The sequence below is a fragment of the Microcaecilia unicolor genome, chromosome 7 (genome assembly GCF_901765095.1).
Source record: "Microcaecilia unicolor chromosome 7, aMicUni1.1, whole genome shotgun sequence".
NCBI lineage: Eukaryota > Metazoa > Chordata > Amphibia > Gymnophiona > Siphonopidae > Microcaecilia > Microcaecilia unicolor.
The window spans coordinates 108600621-108609716 of NC_044037.1; positions in this window are offsets into that span (position 1 = coordinate 108600621).

Consider the following 9096-nt stretch of genomic DNA (forward strand, 5'->3'; position numbering starts at 1 on the left):
CCCCTTGTGATTTGGATGCACCAGATAAACATCTGCAAAATAGGTTTTGAAAATAATGATTTGAAGTTTTTGGCAAGTCTTGCTTTATGCCACTTTTTAGACATTTTTCTCTTTTGAAAATAAGCCCCAAATTGATGCAGTCTGGTGTTGTGACCTATTTATCCAATTTATTAATCCTTTATCAATTAAGTTGCATAACTAGTTCCCAGTATGTGAATCAACTAACCAGGCCAGTGCAAGAGTATTGATTACCCAAGGCCAGGGGTTCTTAATCCAGTCCTTAGGATGCATCTCGTCAGGCAGGTTTTCAGAATACCCACAATGAATATGCATGAGATAGACTTGGATACTAGAGAATGACACGGGAACGGGGACCCGCAGTAAACGCGGGGATGGGGACTGGGACAGAGTTTGCGAGGACGGGACAGGGACAGGTCCCATGGGGATGGGGCGGTGACGGGGAGAGATCCTATGGGGATGGGGCGGGTATGGGGACAGAGCCCACGAGGATGGGGACAAACTTTGTCCCTGTGTCATTTTCTACTTTGAAGCCTGTTAATGAACTGGACTGTTATTTATGTTTGAGTGATGCAGACAACAATATTTTGATTTTTTGGAAAAGCAACCAAACAAGCTGGCCACAACTAGCAAAATTTGTATGGGGGATCCTGTACATCCTGCTACCAGACAACTAAATCCGTGGTGTGAACGTACAACAATATTCAAAACAAAAAAATTTCACATGGTACTAAATGACTAAATTTCCAGGGAAAGAGCCTCAAAGAACTCTGAGATCAAAAATTGGTCTCACGGAGCTTAAGCAGACCAGATGGTCTTCTCTTCATCATAGGCAAAAAAAACCCCGGTACCACAGTTCTAAATAAACTTGATCATCTGCGGTCACACACTGTGTTAAATACACTTCATGTTATTTTTAAAGGAATGTCATGTCATCTGTGCGTAGATCACTACTAGAGCATACCACGCTATCCGATTTACACTATTGCACTTATCTTTATTAAATAGTGTTCGTTGGATGCTGCTCCTAGCTGTGTGGTCCTCCACTTGCTGCCCTGAGCCGACGTTGGCCAGCGTTTCGCTGTTTCTTCAGGGTCTCAGGCTGCAAATGGAACACCCGCCAAGCTCTCCACAGCAGTATGCTGTGCTCCATTTGCAGCCTGAGACCCTGAAGAAGCAGCGAAACGCTGGCCATCGTCGGCTCAGGGCAGCAAGTGGAGGACTGCACAGCTAGGAGCAGCATCCAACGAACACTATTTAATAAAGATAAGTGCAATAGTGTAAATCGGATAGCGTGGTATGCTCTGGTAGTGATCTACGCACAGATGACATGACGTTCCTTTAAAAATAACATGAAGTGTATTTAACACAGTGTGTGACCGCAGATGATCAAGTTTATTTAGAACTGTGGTACTGGGAGTTTTTTGCCTATGATGAAGAGAAGACAATCTGGTCTGCTTAAGCTCCGTGAGACCAATTTTTGATCTCGGAGCTCTTTGAGGCTCTTTCCCTGGAAATTTAGTCATTTTGTACCGTGTGAAATTTTTTGTTTTGAATATCATCCTGCTACCAGTACATCTTCTATTGCAGGAAAGACTGTGGAAGTCAGGAGAGCTAGACTGAATCCTGAGATTGTTGATGACTTCTTATTCATCCACAGATTAAAAAATCATAACAGTGCTTCATAGGGCATATTTTCCCCTCTAGGGCATACAGAACAGGTTGTATTTTCTATCCCTGGACATTTTAACAGAGTGGATTAGGATTTCTTGGGGTAGTGAAAATCAGCTGTTGTTGGGGTTGGAAGGGTAGAGGGTGGTGGTGAGGAGGGTTATTATAGCTGCTCACTGTCAGTGGTGTACCAAGGGGGGGCGGTGGGGGCAGCCCGCCCCGGGTGCACGCCGCTGGGGGGGTGCCGCGCGCCTGTTGGCTCTTCGTTTTCATGCTCCCTCTGGCCTGGAACAGGTTACTTCCTGTTCCGGGGCAGAGGTGTGTCCCGAGGGCTGGGTCGAAAACCTCTGCCTTAGGCAAACTTTCAGCCATACGCCCTACCCTCAATCAATTGTCAGGTCCCTAGCCCTAGGCCATCAGCTCCCCTTCCAAGAATAAGATACTTAAACTCTAAGAACATGATCATCCTATACTATAACAATTCTATAAAAACACATCATTGCACATGATACTTTATAAAATATTAAACTTTGATTTGCTGCTAAAAATATGCACCAATAGTTCTTTAAAGTTTGTGTGGCTGTCAGGACTTATTTTTTTGCTTTGACTGCAGCTGTGTTTTGCTACAAACACACCCCCACCCCCAAAGCTGCTGCCCTTAGTGCCCTAGGCATCTGCCTCGTCTTGTCTAATGGTTAGGCAGCTAGCCCTGTAATTATCTTAACCTTCTCCTCAAATCTGATTTGATGTTACCCAGGATCTGCTGTAGGTTATGCTGCCTCTCTTTGGAGTGCTTGACCTGCCTGAGTTAGATGCAAGACCTCCAGGCCTCCTTTTAAGGTAGCTGCTAAGAATGTCCTTATTTCTCAGGCTTTTGAGGGCGAGTGATACCCTGAAGTCTTTCTTGGGGTGTGTGGTGGCCCTGAGATATTGGCTGCAGATTTTCTTCTCTTTTTATTTTCTGTTTTTTTTTTTTTTTTAATTAGGAATGTGAATTGCTCTGTTGTGCTTCATGCTTTAAGGGCGATATGTCAAGTCTTTAAATAAAGTGATAAAACAAAACCCCTTTTTGTGTCTGATTCTGGGAACCTACCCAGAGCTGTTACAGGCACTGATTAACAGCACGTGAAGAAAAGAACATTAAAAAAACAAAAACGTAAAAGAATACCTGCAGCTATTGAGTTTATTGAGGCTTTTCATTCAATCTGCCTGTCTCTTCTCTTGTAAACACAAAGAAAAGTCCTGAAAGAAGAGGAGGAGTGGCTTAGTGGTTAGGGTGGTGGACTTTGGTCCTAAGGAACTGAGTTCAATTCCTGCTTCAGGCACAGGCAGCTCCTTATGACTCTGGGCAAGTCACTTAACCCTCCATTGCCCCAAGTAAGCCACATTGAGCCTGCCATGAGTGGGAAAGCACAGGGTACAAATATAACAAAATCTAGCACCCTGGCCTCAACTTTAAACAACCCCAAACTGGAACTTGGGGGAAAAATATATGATGTGTAAACAAAAAAAAAAGTTGTTAAAAGATGTGACTTTTTGGAGGGAGGAACTCTCCAGATTATAAGACAAGTATTTTGAGCATTTGTGTGTTTCCACTGCATGTGTTTTTCAATATAGATTGCACATATATTGAAATTTTTTTGGCGCAAAGAAAACAAAAATATAAGATTAAATTGATGATTATAACACCAGCAGAGCTTATATAAGTGATAATGGAATCCTTTTACTAAGCTGCAGTAAAAAGCGGCCTTAGGGCAAGTTTATCCCACGCACTAAGGGGCCCTCTTAACATGTGGGTGGTGCGCATCAAATCGACCCTGCCACTGGGGTAGCGTGGGCACCCGGTGGTAGTTCCAAAGTTGGCACATGCAGTTTCTCGTGGTAGAAGAATAATTTTCTATTTGCTACTATGGGGGTGTTCCCGGCAGTAATCGGCAGCGTGGCCACGTTGCCGCACGCTGCCTGATTACCACGTAAGTAGCGCGTGAGCCCTTACCACCATCTAAATAGGTGGTGGTAAGGGCTCAGGCAGTAAATAGTCGCATGCTAATTTTAATATTAGCTCACGGACATTTACTGTCCCATTTTTAAAAAGGCCCTTTTCCCACAATGGTAAAAAATGGCCCAGCGTGCACCAATTTTACACACCAAAACTAGCACAGACCAGTTTATACCACAGCTTAATAAAAGGGCCCCTAAGCTATTTTTTCCACAGTTGTAAAAATGGCTTTTTTGTATTTTTTGTATCCAATGTTGCCATTAGTGCATGAACACCGCAACAGCGGAGGACTGTATGCCACTACGCCTCCAATACGCCCCCTTGAGATTTGGACGGACTTCAGAGAAAGACGTCCAAAATCGGGTTTCGATTATACCGATTTGGATGTCTCTGGGAGATGGACGTCCAAGTGCCGATTTATGTTGCTTTTTGGACGTCCATCTCTTTCGAAAATGAGCCCGATAGTCACCTGGCTCTGCTCCTCTCTCATCCCCAAGGCCCACTCATACATCAGTACAGGGGTGTAGCCATGGGTGGGCCTGGATGGGCCCAGGCCCAGCCACTTTTGCTCCAGGCCCGCCCAGCCTCTTCTGCCCACTGTCCCCGTCCGCATGGTCTGCTCACTTTTACTGCCCTGAAGCGCTGTTTTCCCTCCAGCACCGGCGATTCCCATAACCAGCCTTCTGTCAGCATGTGTCGTCGGGGCCTCTTCTCAGGCACGTCCCACCTACTCTGCAACTTCCTGCGCCCCACCTTTGCGGAAAACAGGAAGTTGCAGAGTAGGCGGGATGCGCTGGAGAAAAGGCTCCAACGACGCGCACTGGCAGAAGGCTGGCTATGGGAATCACCGGTGCTGGAGGAAAACGGCGCTTCAGGTCAGTAAAAATGACCAGAACTGACCATGTGCAGGGGGCTGTCGCAGGGGGGGGGTAGCGGGTGGAGAGGAAATGTGGCAGTGGGCGGATGGAGAGGAAATGCGGCGTGGCGGGCGGGCGGAGAGGAAATGCGAGGCCTGTGCCCACCCAGTCCACCTCCAGGCCCATCTAAAAATTAAACTCTGGCTACGCTACTGCCCAGTAGCAGCTATTCTGTTCACGCTGTCTCCCTCACTCCTGTTGAGATTGCAGGGAAGAGGAGCAGGAAATGAACAGCTGCATATTGGGCTGCTTTCCCTTTCTGTGCTGGCTTAGATCCAATTGCTCATGTGAACTGCATGGGCCTCCATACAGCCCGGTGGTACAAATAAACAGTCGGGTCTAGGCAGGCAAAGAAGGAGGAAGCGGCCAAATGTGCAACCGTTCACGTCCTGCTCCTCTTGCCTTATGATCTCAGCTAGTGCAGTAGTTGAACCTTTTTAGCTGTGCTGGATTAATGGCTCACAAGCACACTCGCATGAGTAACAGTCATTTAAAAAAATTAATTTTATAAATGCAAAGTGGATTGAATTATAGAGCAAAAACATTGTTGGGATGAAAACGATAAAAATAGTTGCAGTCATTGTAGCTATGGTTCTATAACTTTTTACTCAAAATGTATGATATTTAGGCTAAAGCTTTTTTTACTTTCACGTAAGTAAATTTTTTAATGTGTTCTTCACTGTACTTTTACTTAAGTATTAAAATATACATTTATTTTTACTTTTACTTTAGTGTTTTACCACAACTGGTTGCAGGTCATCCAATCCAGTATTCCCACAAGTACCTTGTGCAACCGAGTCAGTGCAGCACAGACAACGTCACAGGAACAAAAAAACTGAATATCATCTGCATAAATATATTAAGAGACCCCAAAAGAGTTTAAGAGGTGGCATAAAGATCATAAATACAGATATACTGATGGGTTATTTTACCACAACTCATGCTATTTTAGCACAGGGTCCTATGATCTAGTCACTAATAACTCAGGTTAACAGTAAAATAACTTAACTTAGTGCCCACACTACCGCAGGCCGATTTTTACCATGGCTTTGTAAAAGACCCCTAAGTGAACTAAATGGCTGCCTACATTGCCATAATATGGAGTGAGGAGAGTGGCAGCTGTGGAACCTCATATTTTCCCGTGGTCCTACCCCCCTACCCCCACCCCATTCTACAGCCTGTCTTCTCCCCAGGACCATGATGCTGCCATTAAGCCACGGTAAAAAGTGGCCTGTGGTAGTGTAGATGCATGTATTGGGTGCATGCCCGGCCAGCTTTTACCGCATTTACAAAAAATGGGGGGGGGGGGGGGGGTTAATAGGATGGGAAAAGGGCCAGTGGTAAAAATGAAACCAGTTCGTGTCCAAAACTGGCCTGAGCCCTTAATGCCACTCATTGATCTAGCGGTAAAGGCTCATGCGCTACACGCGCGGTGACTGGTTGGTGCACGCCAAGTGCCGATTACCACTGGAACCGGCGCATGTAGGAGGAAATAAATAAATAATTCATCCAGGCATTATGGGCACGCGCCAAATCTGAAATTACCGCCAGGAGGGCACGCTGGCCTAGCAGTAGTCTCATTTTAGCACAAGCTGCACATGCGTAGAGACTACCACGGCTTAGTAAAAGGGCCCCTCAGTCTTTCTTATGGCCAGCATCCTTCCCTCTGACATGGAAGAGAAGTGTCATTTAATACTGTATGTTTTGTTTCCTTCAGACACAGATTGAATTATTTTCTATGAGTCCCAAGATCTTCAGAGCTCATACTGTGAGATTGGCCCTGTTTTGGAAGGCATTATATTAAGTGCCATTTCTCTTGCATATCAGAGGGAAGAATGCTGGCTGCTAGTGAGAGCAAGAATGGTAGCATCAGGGCCATAGGGAAGGAGAGAGGCTTCTGCACAGCATATGATGGGTCTCGTACTACAGTCCCAGTCCCACTTTTCCCCATAAGAGAAAACCATGCTACACTCAAAGTTCGGAATTATATTGAAACAGTTTATTTAGTCATCATAACCCAAGCTTTTGCAAAAAATACCCTCTCCAATTGCCCTAGTTAATCTCTCTAACTTGGGGGCCCTTTGACCAAACTGCGGTATAAGGGGCCCTACGCTAGCGCCAGAGCATGTTTTTGCCGCACACCGAGGCCCCCTTTATGCAGAGGGTAAAAAGACTGACAAAAGAAATGGCTGTGGGGTAAGTTCACACTTGCTGCATGGCCATTACGGGGGGGGGGGGGGGGGGGGGGGCAGGACTTACCACCACCCATTGAGGTGGCGGTAAGAGCTCCCGCATTAATTCAGCAGTATCCAGGTAGCATACGGCGCTGCCCCATTATCACCAGGGTTAATACAGAAATAAATTTCCATAGTGCTGGAAATTGCACGCGCTGGGGGTGGAATAGTTCCAGATCGCTGTGCACCAACCCTTTAGTAAAAAGGGCCCCTTTACCCCTTCCACCCCCCCCCCTTCCCCCAGTATCTGGGCAGTCACTCTGATACATCACCAGCAGCTAACTGCTTTCAGCCACTTTAGTTTCAGATACCATCTGGCAGTTATCTGCCAACTATGGAGGCCACCCCCACCACCAAACAGTGTGAAGGCTAATCCCTGGAGCAGGGATGTAGAAGACTTCAGCGGGAGGGGGGTCCAGAGCCCGAGGTGAGGGGGCACTTTTTACGCCTTCCCCGCCACTTTTGACCCCCCCCCCCCTGGTGCAGCTCCTCCCCCGTCCCTTTTGACCCCCCTCCCGCAGCCGCCAACCCTCCCCTGCCACCACCAGGTACCTTTGCTGGCGGGGATCCCCAACCCCCGCCAGCCGAAGTCCCCTTCAGCGCCGGTCTTCATGTCTGGTGTGTTCACTGATCTGGATTCTGTTTCTGTGAGTCCTGACGTCGTGCAGGACGTCAGGACTCACAGAAACAGAATCCAGATCAGCAATGCACTGGAGACCGGCGCTGAAGAGGACTTCGGCTGGCGGAGGTTGGGGACCCCCACCAGCAAAGGTACCTGATGGCGGCGGCGGGGGAGGGTTGGCGGTGGCGGTGGGGGGAGGTCAAATGTGGCGGGGGAGGGTCAGCGGCAGGGGGGTGAAAGCAGGGGGGTCAGGGCTAAATCTGCGGGGGCCCATACCCCCATGGCCCCACCTAGCTACGCCTCTGCCCTGGAGTGGTTCCCTCTATCACCCTCTGAAGAAACCACCACCAGATCCATTGTCACATTACGGATAGCTGGCAGGTACAGCTCCCCCCCCCCCCCCCAGCCTCAAATTGGCTTCAGCTGAGTCCTTCATATAAATCTTTCTTGTTTTCTATAGAAGTAAAGCTTTAAAACAATGTACTTTATAATTCATACATTTTTATTGGACTATTTCAGTACATCCCTGACTAGCATTTGAGAATTGTGCATTTTTATCTAAAATAAATATGTTAATGGAAAGGACAGATGTTGCTGGAATATACAAACAAATCCTTTAGGGATATATAGTTAAAATGAGGAGGGAAGGGATGATGAGACAATGATGCTAGAATGTGGTCAGAAGATGACAGCACAGGCCTGATTCACTAAGGCTTTTTCATCCCTCTCTGTCTCTGTGAAAAATACTCAGGGGCATGTTTACGAAGCAACATTAGTGCCTTAATGCGTGTTTGAACGTGCATAAGGACACGCGTTAGTTACTGGCACATTAAAGCTGGTATTTATGCACAATAAGTCACACGTTAATGACAGGAGAGGAGAAAGGTGCGTTTTGTAGGCGTGTCTACAAGAGGCAAGTATCACAGACACGCGTAGGTGTATAATGCATGTGTTACCACTTGAGTGCTTAACGCCATGAATATAGGTGTTGTTAAGGGATTTTTTAACATTAGAGCGTCTATATTTTTAACGCGCATCAGAAATGGAAATAGCATGACTCAATGCCTCCACCTACATATCCCATCAGCCTATAAACACACATTAACAGGGGATTCCCGCGCAACAAGGGCAGCAGCAGCAGCCAGTACAGAGGCAACGCCGGTGCCATAGGCGGGAACAACACCCCCAGTGCCCACGCATTTTCCCAGTACGCACATTGCTGTGAGGGATATGTGAGGACCATGCGGTCACCCTGTACTGGTTGAGCTCAGCAGCTATAATGGAATTATATGAACATCTAAGGGTCAACCTCAATCCCACTACAAACAGGTCCCACCCCATACCTGGTCTGACTAAGCTGTTTAGCTTCTTACATTGCGTGGCCTCTGGCAGTTTCCAACAATCCGTGGCCACAGTCGGTGGCATGGGCCACTTCTCTGTCTCTCGCTATATCCACCAGGTACTGCATGCCATGATGCGCCGGCGTGGGGACTTCGTTCATTTCCCTAATACTAGGCAACAATGGGAAGCCCTGGGCGACCAGTTTCAGAACATCGCAGGTCTACCGCACGTGATGGGAGCAATAGATTGTACTACCCAGTGAAAGGGAAGCGAAATATAGGAACCGTAAGTGCT